At 33.7% G+C, this 18,356-nt stretch overlaps 1 long non-coding RNA gene across 1 annotated transcript; it reads right to left on the bottom strand.

The window, feature by feature from the left end:
• Positions 1-15,608: 15,608 nt before the first annotated feature.
• LOC134254470 (uncharacterized) lies at positions 15,609-18,009 on the bottom strand. Its single transcript, XR_009989328.1, has 4 exons — positions 17,523-18,009; positions 16,728-16,850; positions 15,990-16,048; positions 15,609-15,804 (listed from the first exon to the last, which is right to left on the bottom strand). It is a non-coding gene; the product is annotated as an uncharacterized LOC134254470 (long non-coding RNA).
• Between the last annotated feature and the right edge of the window lie 347 nt (positions 18,010-18,356).

An 18,356-nucleotide genomic window follows, 5' to 3' on the forward strand; every position in this document is an offset into this window, starting at 1 on the left:
CTGTAAAATTTTATTAAAGCTACTCCTACAGTTGTAGTTTTATGGCAATCTTGCCTCAAAAAGAGACTTAATCAAGGATCATTATTCTATTTATTGCTTTTGTAAAGTTTTAAGTCTTTACTGCTTTACTGCTACTTTTCTCTTTCTTTATTATAAGTACAAACTACAAACTTTGGTGTCAGGGCGGGGCTGTATTGATTATATAGTGAAAATACATGGTTTCTTTGAAAATCCCTTTTTCTGCTCCTGGGTATTAAATAAACTAAATATGGGTATCATATTCTACATTTTGTATAAAGTAAGCCCTAAGCCTAACAAGAAAAACGAACACGATGTTCTTATGAAGGGAACCTTACAGTTCTTGACCCCTAGCAGGAATTTCAAAAGTAGCTTTATTTATAGGCAGAGTAACCAATAATACACTCAAAATAAATGCCTAATCCGATTTGCAAGGACTAAGTCTCTTAGCCAATAAAGTTACAGAATACATATTGCGTTTGGTGTGACTGACTTCAAGTCACCTGGATCAAAAAATTCTGGATTTAATTCTTTTTATCACTTTTTCCCCAATATGTCCCATGTGCCTATCATGGAATCTTGTTATTTCCGATCGTTTCGCGTCTTTTACTTTGCATATTGGGGAGCTGCGAAGAGTGATCTTCCTCTTATTGAACCTGTTCAAGTGTACGGTAATTATTCAAGGTTTTGAAATTGTGTTCTTTATTTTGGCACACCAAAACAGGACAGGACACGCCTCCTTCGGGCCACTTTTCGCCTCTTTTTCATTTCAGACAGTAGACACTCTTGTTAGATGATGCATGATTCTACGTGCAAATTTGGGCTATTTTGTGAGGGTTTTGAAATAAAACATTTTTTTTATAAACTTATTCCTATTTTTTTCTCTGTCGTCGCCCGCCTGACGCAGTGGTTAGTGCGTTCGCGAAGTAAGGAGTCAATCCTAACGTTGCTGGGTGTGGAGACCGGTCCTTCGGTGAGACCGTATTAACCGAGGTCCCGTGTCGCAGTAGGTGCTGACACAAAAAGATCCCTCACTGCTCAATGTCCCTGATTGCCGAGCATAAGACAAAATTTTATAGCCCTCCACCGGCAAGTGGTGGTGTCTCCATATGCGTGAAGAATTCTCGTGGGGGACGTTAAACAACATACAATCATTTAATCAATCTTTCTCGGTCAGGTTAGTCTGTCGGGTCCAGTCTTTGAAAAGCAAACCAACTTCTTCTGACAGACATAGTTCTACACCCTGTCTGGCGTTTCCTGTACTTTGAGTGGGATGTTTATTGTAAGTATTTTGCCATTAGGGACCTTAGTTTATAAAACAGTCGGCTGTAAAGTACAAAGATTCATGGAACTTAATTATGTATTGGATATTAAAATCTGTTATTTTAAGTGTTCAAATTTATATAACAAACATTCTAAAATTTTATTTAATACGATTTGGCCTCAATCATACCTATCATTGTTGCTTTCTTCTCAGGTCTGTTGTTCCTGTAATGTTGTCGATCTCTTTTGCCTTTTGTAAATGTAAATATTGTATAATATTTGATTTTTTTCTAATTATATTTTCCTTAAATTTCTTTAAAATAGTGCAAGATAAGCAAATTATGTTTGTTTAATACCCTTATTCCATAATGCAAGATATACAAACTTGTTTGCGTTTAATCCACATTTGGGATTTCCCCTGTTGTGCTTCACTCGGTGACCGAACAGTGATTTATAGATCTCGATGATTCCAGACAGCTGTTTTCTTTTGATGTTGTTTTCGAAGTGTTCCTATGTACGAACCCCAGTGAACTGCAGTCGTATTGTAGGAAACCCCTGAAAACGCGCTAATTGTCCAAGGGAGCAGCCATCATCATAATAAGACTTTCTAATGAAAAAATGTCCTGAATTGACAAATAAGTTTTCTCAAAAAATGAGTTGGCTGTGCAATTTCTCGTGTAAAGATTGTGAATTTCATGATCCCTGCCCCACTGGGGCCTGAGGGGTGGGGCCAAAACCACTAAAATTAATGCAATCTTAAAAATCTTCTTCTTTACTCCAGGACATCAAGCAGTCAAACAGTTTGTAATCAGTATTTGAGTCCTCTACCAAAATTGTGAAATTCATGGCCCCAGGGTCAGGGGTTCTAGTGCTTCAGCGGGGCTTAATAAGTAAATGGGGAAAATGCAATATATCTTTGAAAATCTTTTTCTCTGCTCCTTGGTATTAAATAATCCTACTAATTACATAGTTATGATGAACAAAAGTGCCTCTAACAAAAATTGTGAATTTTATGGCCCCAGGGTCAGGGGTTCTGGTGTTAGTGCAGGGCTCTTTATTGATTATATAGTGAAAATGCATTATTTTTTTGGAAATCTTCTCTGCTCATGGGTATTAAATAAACCAACGAAGTACATAGTTATGATGAGCAAGAGTGACTCTACAAAAATTGTGAATTTTATGGCCCCAGGGTTAGGGTTCTGGTGTTAGGGTGGGGCTCTATATCGATTAAATAGTGTAAATGCATAATTTCTTTGAAAATGTTCTTCTCTGCTCATGGGTATTAAATAAACCAACTAAGGACCTAATTATGATGGGAAAGAGTGCCACTACCAAACTTGTGAATTTAATGGCCCCAGGGTCAGGGGTTCTGGTGTTAGGGTGGGGCTCTATATATTGATTGAATAGTGAAAATGCATTATTTCTTTGTAAATCTTCTTCTCTGCTCATGGGTTTTAATAAACCAACTAAGTACCTAGTTATGATTGGCAAGAGTGCCTCTACCACAATAGTGAATTTTATGGCCCAGGGTCAATATTATGGTGTTATATTATTGATTATATAGTGAAAGTACATTAATTCTTTGAATATTTTTTTTTTCTTTTGCTCCTAGGTTTAATGCAAATGTCAACAAAATTGTTATTTTTTTATGACCGGTGTCAAGAGGGGGGGGGGGGGGATGGTTACTTTGTCTGAAATTAAAGAGCAAGAGCCAGGTTGGGCCTTATTTGGCCCTGAGAATTTCCGAAAAATCAAAACCGCTCAATTTAGGTTTTCAAGTGCAGTATTTATTACTTGGAGTGTTGGTGACCATGTATCTATTAATTGTGACGTAATTTTTCATCTAGTCGATTGATTATGACGTCATCAAATGCGTCATTTTCCTCATATCGTGTAAATTCCTTTGAAAATGGCCTAAAATTGAGGAATTTTTTCAATATTTCATAAAGAGCACAACCTCCGATCCAAAATATGCAAATACATAAAGAAAGCTCTGTTTCTGAAGATCAAAACACATTTTTTATTTTTTGGATCGTGGGCTGTGCTCATATATTAATTCTTTGCTGAAGGTAGTGAAATACGCATGTTTTCTGCAAATTTCAAGAACATTGCAATTTCTCAAGCCATGTTTTCCAATATCTGGATTCTCAAAACGATATTTTATTATAGAAAATGAAAGCACCAAGTGTCTACTTTATTTTGACATATAAAATGGGAAAGAGGGTGATAGTTAATTATTTGATATAAGTACAGGGCCATTTATGCATAACTTGGCTCTACCTCTTTATGCTTTGAAACTAGCTCTTTGGTATTAATCAACCATTTTTTTGATAAAATTTCCAAAATTTTGAAATAATTTGTACCAGGGCAGTGGGTCTTTTTTGGTAAGGTACACATTAAACTGGTTATAAAATGGATGTGCATTTTCTCTTTGTTTATACTCCGATCAATCTCTGGGTATTAAGTAAATAGAGTAAGCATGCTCAGTTTATAATTACTGCTAGTATGATAAACAATAGTGTCTCTTTCAAAATTGTAAAATAATTTAAAACACAATCCAAAGTTATTTGTTTGAAAGTGACCTATACTCAGGTGATCTATAAGGCCCGTGGGCCTCTTGTTAGCTCTTCTGGTCAGACATCAGAAGAGCTTATGTGATAGTAATGCGTCCGTCGTTTATGGAAGTAAATAAGTCATGTAGTGCTGCAAATGGATATGATTATGGGGATGTACAAATTTATGGAGCATGATATCTAATTTTTTTTTTTAAATTGTTAGGGAATCTAAAAGCAAAACAGTGAATAAAATACCTGTAGGCCTAGTGCTTCTCATTTAGTCATTGGTAATCTGAATTTTTTAGACCTTTTTTCTGACAAAAGGTGGCAACCAGAGGTAGCTTTTAAATCACAATTTTAATTCTCATTTCCCTGACATCATAGATCTTCATATTCTGCAACATGTTGTGAATGAACAAGTCGTACCCAAGAGAATTTGTACTTTACTACAGACGACTAGACTTTCGTTTTCATACTAAACTGGTTCCAGCATATAAACAAACTTCCAGTTCATAACACGTGTTTCCTTCACATCTTAACAGTGCTTTTACGACTGTAAAAGATATGATTTTTATTTATAATAACTTTGAAGCAATCATGCATTGGCATGATTTGGAATTTTTACACTTAAATTTGGGAAAAAATGTACCTTTTTCACATTTGGTATGGCGCCGAATATCGGCCCAATTTAAGAGAATCGAGAGCCCAGTAGAATGAATATCATAATGTGATTCATGTTGGAATAAAGCTTTTGAATAAGGTTTGCTAATATATCTCAACAGTTTCTTAGTAAAATAAAAGCAGAAAGTGTGTTTACTTACCGATCAGCCTTTCCTCTGTCGTTCATAACATAAACGATGCAAAAGTTCAGCACTACGCCGCATGCTTTGAAACTTAATATTCTATCTAAAATTCTTATTCCATTGATTTTGGAAAGTGCTGCTAGAATCTTATGGTTTACGGGAATGGATGCATTTTTTTCGATGTCATGAACAAAATGTAAACATTTTGGAAAGATTTCTTTCGAAAGTGTTGGATAATTATTTCTCTGAAAGGACAGTAGGATTCTAGCATCACTTTTTAAGTCACAGAGATGTTTTCGCATAACTATGAATACAAAATAAAATTAATTATCTCCGGGGTAGTGTTGAACTTTTCACATTTTCATTAAGGCATTTGTTTCTAATTATAGACGTCACGTGGTGACGTCGTGGTGTAGTGACTCTTGTAGTATGTGTCTCATTCTAATGCAATTATTTTGTAAAACACCTTTTGATTGGCTTATGCACTGATGTTTGAAGCAGTAAAACGAGGATAAACGTGAGTGAAAGCTTTTCATTGTGACGTCATAATAGAGCGACGCGCATAATAATAGTAAATATTTTATCCATGACTGTTCCAATTTATTAGTGTTACATGTAATTAAAAAGGCGTTAATTCGCCAAATTTTGATCCATGTACTGCCTTGACACACCCGCGAAATCAATCAACTAATTTACATGAACGCGAAATATAAATATTAAATTATTTTTACAATAACAATACAATTTCATCCTTTTGTTAAACTTGCTTTTCAATAATTAAACTCGTTTAAGAAATTGCTCATGCTCTTGCGTATCGAATCAACTGAGATATATATATATACTGTATGCAGGCGATGAAGGTATATTGCTGCAAATGTAAGGGGAGTTGACGATAGAAAAGTTAGTTATCACGTTTGTCATAAAGCTCGGTTGTTAGATTACCATTAGTGTCTTCTTCAAGTAAAATATCCACATATGTAGCAGAATTGTCGGACTCTGTTGTATCTTTTATCTCAAGCTCACCAAAATATATCGTATCGACGTAGGAATGGAAATTATCATTATTAATTGACAATACATCGTCCATATATCTAAATGTTGAGTTGAAGGCTACAGCAAGTGTTTTCTTTTCATGCAGAGATTTTGCATTTATTCTGCTAATAACGGAGCGCAATTTGGACCCATGGGAATTCCAATTTATTGTGGAATACCTGGTCTCCAAAAACCACATAGATATTGACAATCAAAAACTCGAGCACCTTCTTGATGTCAACTAATAGTGTTTCACAAACGAATTTTGTTCCTTTTATAACTTTTGAATGAGAAGAGATAGGGTGCTCCAATTGACGTGAGCGTTACTTATGAAATAGTATTTTCGGGCAAGCTATGCTTTCTGACATCTTTATTGACTTTGTCCTTCACGATTGACCTTTTTTTAAACAAACTATGGTGATAACTTCTAAATGGCATATAATATTCATCTTTTTCATTAAGACACCAAAAACGGGGGACCACAATTCCTTGAGAAATGCTCATTTTGCAGTTTTGGTGGGTTTTTTGTGCATGTATTTGTATTGTCCCTCTGTTTTGTTATAGTACCTCTGTGTTTTATTTTATTTTTTTTATTCCACGTCGTGTTTTTGTACCTGTGGTTGTTTGTATTTTGCATAAATAAAGTTTTTCCATGCACGAAAAACCTGATGCTGCTACTCAGACGGAGGACCAAGTACATATTGCTGGATCTGTAGTGAGGGAGAATTGGCCTCTGTGGCGATGTGAATTGGATGTGAAGGAGAAAACAAAAAGAAAAATTGTGATTACTGGTGTCATTGCCTGTTTTACTTCTTAGAATATATGTGATGTGTTGGCGTGTGTGTTAGAGGGGGAGGGTGTGTCTGTATTATTACCGGCCGCCAGGAGGCGGTCGGTTATATGATATGAAAGTTTTAAGTCGCCGTGCGTTTCTGCGGAGTTAGAACAATTTGAATAAAACATATTTAACATTCATGTAATAGAATATTAAGAAAGATTTTGTAAATGTTAAACAAAAACGCACAATAATCATAAAATTAAAATTTTATAAATAATGGGTTAAATGTTTCATCCAATCCTGATTGACAAACTCCGATGTAACTGAAGTGCGGAGAAATAAGCACACATGTTGGGCATAGTCTAAAGCAAGGGCCGCGTTATATACATGTATAAACAAATTTACTTTCTCTACTTCAACAGGATTTGTTGTATATTACCATATATAAGTTAAAATGACGTGTAAATATACATATGCAATGTACTTTTAATACGGAAAGTTTTCAAAAATATGACTTAATTTAATATGAGTTTATTATCAGACAGAATATTAGGAGATTTTTCTCCAACAGACAAAGACAAAGCGCGTTTTACAATATGCCAAGCCTTTTCCCGCCACATCTCACACCAAAACAAGATAGAGAAAAAATGTAGTGGCGGATCTAGAGGGAATTTGGGGGTTTCAACATCCTCTGACAGTGGCGTATATTCCTTTCTGCTAATGTGTAGGCTTGTGTGAAGCCACATATTGAACCTGAGCTGCAAAGCTTTGGTAGACAAGGGGCTTCCTCTCAAAAGGTATTGGGGGGGGGGGTCAAAGGGACCACTTTTGCAAACTCAGACATCTGCAATTTTAATTTGACCAGTGAAAATAATATTGTACATATATTACAGTTTATATCGTGATGTGAAGACCACTTAACAAAACTGAGAACTTATCCTTTTATTTGATATCCGCTTAGAAAATATGGAAACTTCCTTACTAAATAATCAACAATTTATATCGTGATGTGAAGACCACTTAATAAAACTGAGAACTTATCCTTTTACTTGATACCCGCTTAGAAAATATGGAAACTTCCTTACTAAATAATCAAAATTCGATCAAAATGTTGACTAACAAATATAATGCAAGTTATCAATTTCGTTTCCTGCACATATTATGGGATCCTGTTGCTTTTGATTAAATTTTCTGATACAGACTTGATATTAATAACACTTGAACTTTGGCTTAAAAAAATGTCAAGCTAAGGAATACTTTTGTCCTTAAATATAAAGCAAAACTGTAAAATCGGTTAGGCATAAAAGTGCGGATTGCAAAGAATACTTTTTTTCATTTCCAACAAAATAAAATAATAGGTACGATTTATTATCAACTCCCCTCCCCTTTATTCAACCAAAGTTTTACTCTTGAGGAAATGATGTGTAGGCTACAGCCTTTTTGCCTATATGGAATATACGCCACTGTCTGAGCGAGCGAGGAGCCCCACATAGTTGTTACGTTTTATTTAAAGTTAAACTATCTCTAGTTAGATAAGTTTAAACGTTAGTTTTGATGGTTAAGTGTTAGAACTACTTAAACATTGTTGAGTGCGGGGACGCAGAGGACTATGAGTAAGTTGCTTAAATACATTGTACATGTAGCAATGTACAGGTATTATGTACTGAAGAAAACCCTGGAATGTCGCATTCAAATGTTTAATGTCATAGGGATATATATTAACAGATAAATATAAGAATTTAGTTTCTAATTGTATTATGAAAGAATTAATTTGTTTGCGGCCGATTTTTGACGCTTGCGTCAATATGTTTCTTGTAAAACATATGAAATGTAACGATACAATAAATCATTACTTTATTTACTGCAATCACTCTTTCCACGTTCCTGCATGATCTGATCCATCTTTGGTCATCTGGTAGACCCGAAGAAAGTAGCCTTTTCACCTTCCTGTTGAAGCTTTCCAGCACAAAATCTCCGCCTTCTCCTTTACAGTTCTTCCCTTAAACACTATATGACTCGAAGTTTTTTCAGGAAATTCAGCGGTGGATATTTATTCTGCAGTACTGGATCCCTAAAAAAAAAAAGATTGGTTATTATTGTTTAACGCCGAGTCGGCAGTATTTCAGCCATATTTCGGCGATTTCTCTGACGTTCCTCAATGTGCCAACTCTTTTTCGAAAACCAGAGAAACGATCTTTTTCGTGCCAGGAGGGTTGTTATCCTTGACACGGGGCACCATTTAACGTCCCATCCGACGGACACTAAATTTAAAAAAGTATGTAAACAGTTAAAATGTATAATTTAAAAAATATATACAACATTGTTAAGTCATATCATTTTAAATTATGAAGTAAAAATCAAGTTCACGTAAAAACTCAAAAATCGTATTAACATTTATATTTGCAAAACGTGCATGCATAGTTTTTGCATTTATAAGGAGTCTGCTTCGAGATGGAGAAAAATCGATACATTCAAAAAGAATATGACTGATAGTTAACGGACATTCGCCCCCCAAAAAATATTTCCATGTTAAATTGCATGCTCAGTCCATAAAAAAGGAGCGCAAAACGTGCTTTAACAAAGTTAATTGCATCGGAGTTAGTTCTACGAAACCCGCTATAAACACATTGACTGAAAAGCAGTACGTAAATAAACTGCCTTTGATAAGAATTTCTGCATCTCAGGACCTTCGGGTACCCATTGATAATATCCTTCGACTGTTTGACACTCCTGCTGAAGAGTGGCATGTTCAAAATATGGCTGGAGCAATTCAATGGACATGCTGTACATGTATATTTGTATGATTTATGGTGATCTAAAGAGTAAAAAAATCAAACTATAAGTAAATTGATATAAAATTAATATTTTAAAAAAATACTTAAATAATTATAAACCAACAACAAGAGGCCCACGGGCCTTAAAGGTCTCCTGAGTATCATGTAACAACTTTCCAGCGATTGTATTTGGTTTGTGTTTTAATCCAAAAGCCATGAAATTCACAAATTTTGAAAGAGGCACCATTGCTTATCAAAGAGCAGATTTCAAAGCATTAATTTATTTTTAGTCAAAGTACCCCCCTGGTACCCCTGACCCAGCGGCCCTGAAATTATCTATTTTGAAAGAGGCCCCTTTCTTCATTATAAGGCCAGCATTTTTTTTTTTTCATGTTTAGGTTTAGTTATGAACATGAGAATAAAAAAGTCCTAAAGGAGAAGGAAATAAATTTTTTTTTGATAAATCAATTATTAACATTTGTACGTTCTTTTTTTATGCTATCCTAATAGGCTCCTTACCACTGGACACATAATGCTCTCAAATAGGAAAGTAGAACATTTAATTGCTTAAATTATTTCATCATCTGCCAGTTTGGGCCAGTTATATAAATTTTGTGATGTTGATCAAAATATATTTTAAAAAATCAATTCTTTAAAAGTCTTTCAATATATCTTCATTTTTATAATATGTGTAAGGTGAATGTGTAGATATTGTTTGAAAATTTACTTGATCCCTAAAATTATAATTCCTATCATTAAACAGACAGGGAGTATTGGGGAGTAGGGTGAACATTTTTTCAATTAAGTGTAAAATAATTTTACTGGCTGATACAAATGATACTACATGCCTGTATATATTTGTATATTCTTGCCTTTTAATAGTTGAATTTTTTTTATTTCTTCAGGTTATTGTTTATTTCTTCCTCAAATGGACTTAACTTCTCCCATAGTTTTATTCATTACATCTGATGCATAAGCAATCCTTATCTGAAGAATGATGCTTAGACTGTAAGCTATAACAGAGACCTAAACAATGTCGCTGGCAATATGCAATAGCTACCACTGGCAGTTTAAAACCTGTGGGAGGAAAATATTTTACAGACAGTTACTTTTGAAACGAATACATAATTATCTCACCAGCATGTCATTGTGCAACAAAGTCGTCAGCATTTTATTTGTCCTTTAAACGGGTGAAACGTTTTAAATGGCACTCTTATCGATGAAATTTACACTAAACCAAGCTATCTTCTTACCCGCCGTTTCATCTTAAAACCGGAAGTGCGAGTTCGTATATTTGAAATCTCGATCCCGACTCAAATTTGACATCGGAAAGAAAAAAATTGTTTTATTTTTTTCTGAAAATTCAAAACCTTGAGCGCAGAGTTTGTAAAACTGAAAATAAAATAAATCCTGGCCTTAAATATGTAATTAGATCATAAGCATATTAACCAAGAGCAAAGGATAAGATGTTCAAATAAATCATGCATTTCACTATATAATCATTAGAGCCCCACCCTTAAACAAGAACCCTGACCCTGGGGCCACAAAATTCAAAATTTTGGTAGAGGCACTCTTGCTTATCATAACTATGTACTTTGTTAGTTTATTTAATACCCAGTAGCAGAGAAGAAGACTTTCAAAGAATTCATGTATTTTCACTATATAATCAATAGAGCCCCGCCCTAACACCAGAACCCCTGACCCTGGGGCCACAAAATTCACAATTTTGGTAGTGGCACTCTTGCTCATCATAACTATGTACCTAGTTGGTTTATTTAATACCCAGGAGCAGAGAAGAAGATTTTTAAAGAAATAATGCATTTTCACTACCTACTTATTTAGCCCCGCCCTAGCACAAGAACCCCTGACCCCAGGGCCATGAATTTCACAATTTTGGTAGAGGACTCAATGCTGGTTACAATCATGCAAACAGTTTGACTGCTTGATGTTCAGGAGTAAAGAAGAAGATTTTTAAAGATTGCATTAATTTTAGTGGTTTTGGCCCCACCTCAGGTCCCAGGGGGGCAGGGATCATGAAATTCACAATTTTTGTTCCCCTTCACCCATAGATGCTTTGTGCCAAATTTGGTTGAAAATGGTTCAGTAGTTGCAGAGAAGAGGCTGAAAATGTTCAAATGTTAACGGACAACGCACAACGCACGACGACGGACGAAAACAGATAGCAATAGGTCACCTGAGTTTACTCAGGTGATCTAAAAAAGAAGGAAATATCGGATACACTTTGGCAGGAAAGTTGCGCTTCAGGAGGATGTAATGAACTACTTTGACATTAATTGAACTAATACTGCCAGTTCAACGAATAACATTCAACAATTTTATTCATTTCTCTACATGAATACTATGAATAAACACTCGTATTATAATATCATATCAAATTAATTTAATATCATTATCGATATATCGGTGTAAAACTGTGATCTTATTATGACCTCACTCTATCATAATTTGAACAAACAGACGCTTTCATTTCAATCTAAATTAATATAGGATTAAACGTTCTTTTTGAAAAATTTATCGATGTGTAAACTCTTGACATTTTACTCACAAACTAAATAAAAGTGCGAAGCACTTTTATGTTAAGTTTGTGAGTAAAATGTCAAGAGTTTACACATCGATAAATTTTTCAGAAAGAACGTTTAATTCTTATAATTCCAATATCGAATTTTTAAAAATATTTAAATTATTTCTCTTTGAGGTCTCCATACAATCCGTTATTTCTGGACGGCGTAGGAATACATTTTACTGTAAAGGAACGTAATCGAGATGAATTTCGATAGAGTTCAACTTAAATTGTCAAAACAATCGATAAAGTAACTTATAACGACTAATGGAATGTTATTTAAGTCAACAAATATCGTAATTACGAGTTTACTTCAGAATAGTTCGTCTTTGACCATGGCCATGTTGACATAAACAACAACTCTCATAGCGAAACTTGCAGACCGACGACGCCTTCAATTTGCACTTGTTTATTCAAATATTGAGGAACAATATAGCTCAATAAAATTAAAGTTGTAACTTATTTTTGATCACTAACTAACATGAATTGAGATGGTGGGGAAAAAACATGAAATCCTCAATATTCAATAAAAACATTCAATCCGAATTTCCTCGATAATTTGTTTCAAAATTCTAAGTTTTCATAAATTTACATGAAATTTCATCTCAATTTTTACAATTGATCATATAATGTCAAATATTTAGATTTTTGTCAGATGAGTATTCAAATGTTGAAGATTAATCTACAAGGTAGAAAAGATATGGTATTCATGCTAATTATAGAACAAATTTAGCCCGAATTTACTCAACAGTTTCTGAAATCTTCCATTTTACAGAGTGGTGTTCAAATCTAAAAGAAAGATTCTTAACCCCCCAAAACAGGCAATTTGGTGTAATTGTGACATATATATACATTCAATTCTTCCATTTATACATTTCATTTTATGAAAGTTTGTACAAATAATATTTAAAAATATTTATTTCGAATTTCCTCTGTCATTTTATTCCTAGGAATAAGTTAGGTTTGACAATTTTATCAAATACATTCTGGATTCTTTTCCTATTTTATATATTCAGAAAATAATGCAATTATGCTTGGAAACATTTCAAGATATGCACAATTAAATGACAAGAAAAAGATGTGGGGTCTTCATCCTTGATTTTGCTTGAAGGTCATTTGAAAATTTGATGCTAAAAATAGATTTTTTCCTCCTGTGGAATTGAGAAAATCCAATCTGGTATTTTAGATTTGATGTTTTGGAAAAATGGAGATGTTTAGATATGAAAAAACAATTTAAGTCTTAAGTTTTATGTTAAAGCAATGTACTAAAGTAAAAAAATAACAAACTTTTGATCACAAATGACACAAAATATTTATTCCGAATTTCCTCTGTACTCTTTATAAAGTGATAATTAAGTCTTTGACAATTATTCTTTTGAATCATTCATTTGACAATCATTCTTTTTCATTTAATTTTTTTACTTAAATCAAATATTCAGAAAAAAATATTTTTACAACCATAGGAAAGATAGATGTTGAATGAATCATTTACAACAAAAAAATAAAGGGGTATTCATATTTATTAAATTGCCAGGTTAGCTCGATTTTCCTCATTTTAAAAATTATCATTGAAAAAAGAAAATGCTTTCAATATTTCATATAGGCTAATAATTTAATAGACAGGACAGGCGGTTATATAATACATTTTCTCTAAAATGTGATATGATGTATTATTTTGGAAACAATTGTTGAAATTATTGCCATGTTTCCAAAAAAACTTTTAAAAATTCAATCCGAATTTCCTCTGTTATAAAATATAATGGTTTCATTATTTACAAAAAAAGTATATTTTTGCTGAGTTAAAGGCCAAAACTTTATATTATATTATAGAATCTTTATATGTTTTGTACATGAACTAATATATGACATGTATATAAATATTTATCAGCACCAACACAATTAAAATAATTGTCAAGGGTGCAACATACTAGTATAAGAATCACCAATTGTTCATACAATTTTAGACAATACACTGCATCTAGATTTTGAGGCTATACATAAATCACACAATAATATAATTTACACAATAATACACACCAATATGTATTACAATGATTTCTAAATATATGGTATTTCTTAACAAGAGGCCCACGGGCCTTATAGGTCACCTGAGTATTGTGCAACAACTTTCAAACAATTTAATTTGGTTCATGTTATAACCAGAGGCCATGGAATTCGCAATTCACAATTTTGAAAGAGGTACCATTGCTTATAATAATTTAGACTTAGCATGCTAACTCTATTTACTTCATACCTAGAGGTAGATCAGAGTACAATTAAGAGAAAATGCACTTCCACTTTATAACCAGTTGTACACCTCATCCCAAAGGAACCACTGATCCTGGGGCCACATATTTTAAAATTTTGCAAATTTTATCATAAAATGGTTGATTAACACCAAAGAGCAAATTTCAAAGCATTAATTAATTTTTTACCTTGTTACCCCCCCCCCCGTCCCAGGGAAGGGGCGGGGGCATAAAAAATAACCATTTTGCTAGGTGCACCTTTCTTCACCATGAATATATATATTTGGATCATAGGCATAAACACAGAAGCAAAGGAAAGAATTTCAAAGAATAAATGCATTTTCACTATATAACCAATAGAGCCCCGCCCTAACACCAGAACCCCTGACCCTGGGGTCATAAAATTCACAATTTTGAAAGAGGCACTCTTGATCAACATAACTATTTAATTACATAGTTTATCTAATACCCAGAAGCAGAGAAGAAGACTTTCAAAGAATTTATGCATTTTCACTATATGATCAATAGAGCCCCGCCCTAACACCAAATCCCCTGACCCTGGGGTCACAAAATTCACAATTTTGAAAGAGGCACTCTTGCTCATCATAACTATGTGCTTGGTTAGTTTATTTAATACCCAGGAGCAGAGAAGAAGATTTCCAAAGAATAAATGCATTTTCACTATATAATCAATAGGGCCCCACCCTAACACCAGAACCCCTGACCCTGGGGCCACAAAATTCACAATTTTGGAAGAGGCACTCTTGCTCATCATAACTAAGTACTTAGTTAGTTTATTTGATACTCAGAAGTAGAGAAGAAGATTTTCAAAGAAAAAATGCATTTTCACTATATAACCAATAGAGCCTCGCCCTAACACCAGAACCCCCGACCCTGGGGTCACAAAATTCACAATTTTGAAATAGGCACTCTTGCTCATCATAACTATGTGCTTGGTTAGTTTATTTAATACCTAGGAGCAGAGAAGAAGATTTTCAAAGAAATAATGCATTTTCACTATATAATCTATATAGCCCCGCCCTAGCACTAGAACCCCTGACCCTGGGGCCATGAATTTCACAATTTAAGTAGAGGACTCAATGCTCATTACTTTCTTAACAACAGTTTGCCTGCTTGATGTCCAGGAGTAAAGAAGAAGATTTTTAAAGATTGCAATAATTTAAGTGGTTTTTGCCCCACCCCCCAGGCCCCAGGGGGGCAGGGACCATAAAATTCACAATTTTTGTTCCCCTTTACCCATAAATGCTATACGCCAAATTTGGTTGAAATTGGTTAAGTGGTTTCAGAGAAGAAGCTGAAAATGTTCAAATGTTAACACACGACGCACGACACACGACACACGACGACGGACGAAAACGGATAGCAATAGGTCACCTGAGTTACTCAGGTGACCTAATAAATAAGCGTTATTTTCAGTATTTCTGTACATTGACTATCAAAGGTATATGAGACAAATTTGATACTTTTCTTTTCAAGAAAAAAATACATCAACTTCCTTTCAAAAGTTAAACTTATAATTATTGTATTTTTGGTAGCTAAATAAAAACGAAATACATCTTAAATCTCTCCTGTGTAACAAATAATTTACAAAATCTTTCATTAAGGAGTGTTTATAGGCAAATCCCCTTTTCTGTGGCAAGGTTACGTGCACCAAGTCTCAAGCTGTTAATGATTGGTCTCTCTGTTCTTTTTTTTTGGTGGGGGGGGGGGGATATCAGTGTAATTCACAGCATCTGAAATCATCAAAAACAACAATAACTTGATAACATTTTAGTTTGGTGAATTAGGAACCTTTTCTCTTTTGAATATTGATCTGATATTATTTGTTTAAATGCTTCTCAGATATGATTTTTAATGAATTTGAGGGAAAATCTTAACTTGCTGAAAAATGAGAAAATCTTTTTAGTTCATCACTCACTTGATGTGCGAATTTCTTGCTGAACATCTGTTCACCTCCTGAGAGTCCAATTTTTTTGCCTACAATTATAAAAAAAGGATTAAATATACGCATAGCAGTAAAAATGCTGCATTACATGTTACAGTGTATTATACATTCAAGTTAAATACTAAAATCTGATTAGTATATATGCATCTAACAATCCTTATTGTCATACTTTTAAAAATTTGTTTCTATACAAATCTATACATTTCTAATGTTTTGCTGAGCGGGCATAAAACAATTGATATTCATTAAACCACTGAGTGAGATGTTGGACCGGTCAATGAAATGTTGGACCGCTTACATGTACATCACACAATTGGTGGAGCTTAATCTAATTTGCATTTGTTGATGTTTAGCAGTGACGGACGTGAAGTTCAAGACAGTACAAGATACATATACATCTAAATAAATATTAAAATGAAAGGTATCACAAAACATTTACTGACTGTGTTCTCAAGCAAATACATTTTGTCGATCCTCAAACCAAATTGTCTGCCTTTGGCCTATCTGTCTCAGGCAGACACTTTGGATCTTGAATCTGATTAAACACAGGTTGCCCTTGAACTCAGTCAGTAATATTTAAAATTGACATCCCTTGTATCAGTTGACAATGGTTTTCCTCGGGGTGTCAATTTGGATTGTAGCCCTCAAAAACATGCACTATTTATATAATAGTTAGATACAGTTGTGTTCATATTTCTTATAATTATGTACCTCAGGTAGTCTATCTGCAAGCAGACTTTGTTCAATCATCCTGCCTAAGTCTGGCCTTCAGTCTACCTTCAACTACAAGTAGTCTACTCCTGGGTAAATTAAGTACTGTAGGGCTGTTTGCTCCTAATAATTAAACATGAACAGTTCTTAGGCAATTGTTTTTAAATTAACAAAAACTGGTTATAAGATTAAACATTCAATCTTATCTGAATTTCATTTATTGATTTATAAAAAAAAAAATGAATGAAGTTTTTTAATAAATATATTTTATTTTATACACCACGTTGTATAACAGTGTATAATGTCTTATTTAAATTTGTACTATTAAAAAAAACATTTTAAACCTAAAAGCACAGAAAAAATACAATAATATAAATAATTTCTGGACCATTGTGTTTCATTTTGCTCCATAAATTAGACAACTGTTTGTCTCAATGTTATTGATTTTTCCACACAATATATACTCATTTTTCACTTTGATTTGTACCCAAACGGAACACCTTACTTTTTCTAACAACTTGATGATTGCTGTGTCTTTAACAAAAATGTAACTTGTTGTAATTATATTCAAAAAATACTATTTTTGTGAATAATTATTATTCATAAAACTGACGAATACACGGAAATTATAAATTTTAATCCTCAAATGTTGAACAGTCGCGGGAACATATGGGGAACATCATACGAAATACATCGATCTATAATATCTTTGCGAATTCCCATTTATCAGTAAAAACCACGTAATTCAATTTCAAAATTATAAATTAAATTGTCAGACATACATAACTAACTTACATATACAATCTCACTGCACAGTGACCCGACATGACGTACATCAGGCGATCGAGGCAACGTGGGTCTGCAATCTCGCATGTTTGTGACCTTCAACAGTTCAAGTTTCCTTTGGTTGATCGGGTGTTCCGGGCATAAAGAAATGGGTGACTTAAAATTGTTTTAATCATCCCTGGGCTTCTACAATGCTTCAATAATGTTTACGGCTTGTATATTTTACAAAACAATCCTCTCGGGGTTATCTACGGGAAACGACCTGGACATGTTGACATTCTCTACGGAACTGCGCATTTTATGGCAATTGTCGCAAATCAAAGAAAAAATCACGAACAACTTAATTTCTTTAATAGAAATAGACTCAACAATACATAAACTAATAAATAAAACAATAATTATTTATTCAGATTGATTAAATATGTAATTTGCATTTTACGACTTCCAAAATCTATGGAGACCCATTGACGACGTAAAATGCTGACAAGAATCCATCCTTAATAGCATTTTATTTGTTATAGTTCTTTGGTGTACATTTTAAAATCGCTTAATTAACATCTCTTAGGGACAAATCGCTAAATTTGCGTCTCGCTAAAAATTTCCACTCATACGGTATTTATCCAATATGAAAATATCAAAGTATTGGTTGAATCAATGCAGAAATATTAAATGGGATAATTGCATATTGTTTGACTACTTAATACAGTGGGATTCGAACTCCTTACTTCGCGACTCTAGAGCACCATCATAGATAATCATATAAACATGCAATGGCGAGAAGTCACCCTCCTAGATAATCATAAAAACCTGCAATGGAGTGAAGTCACCTTGCTAGATAATCAT

The sequence above is a fragment of the Saccostrea cucullata genome, unplaced genomic scaffold, assembly GCF_032062105.1.
Source record: "Saccostrea cucullata isolate Sc308-1 unplaced genomic scaffold, CSIRO_AGI_Scuc_v1 ctg7605, whole genome shotgun sequence".
Lineage (NCBI taxonomy): Eukaryota > Metazoa > Mollusca > Bivalvia > Ostreida > Ostreidae > Saccostrea > Saccostrea cuccullata.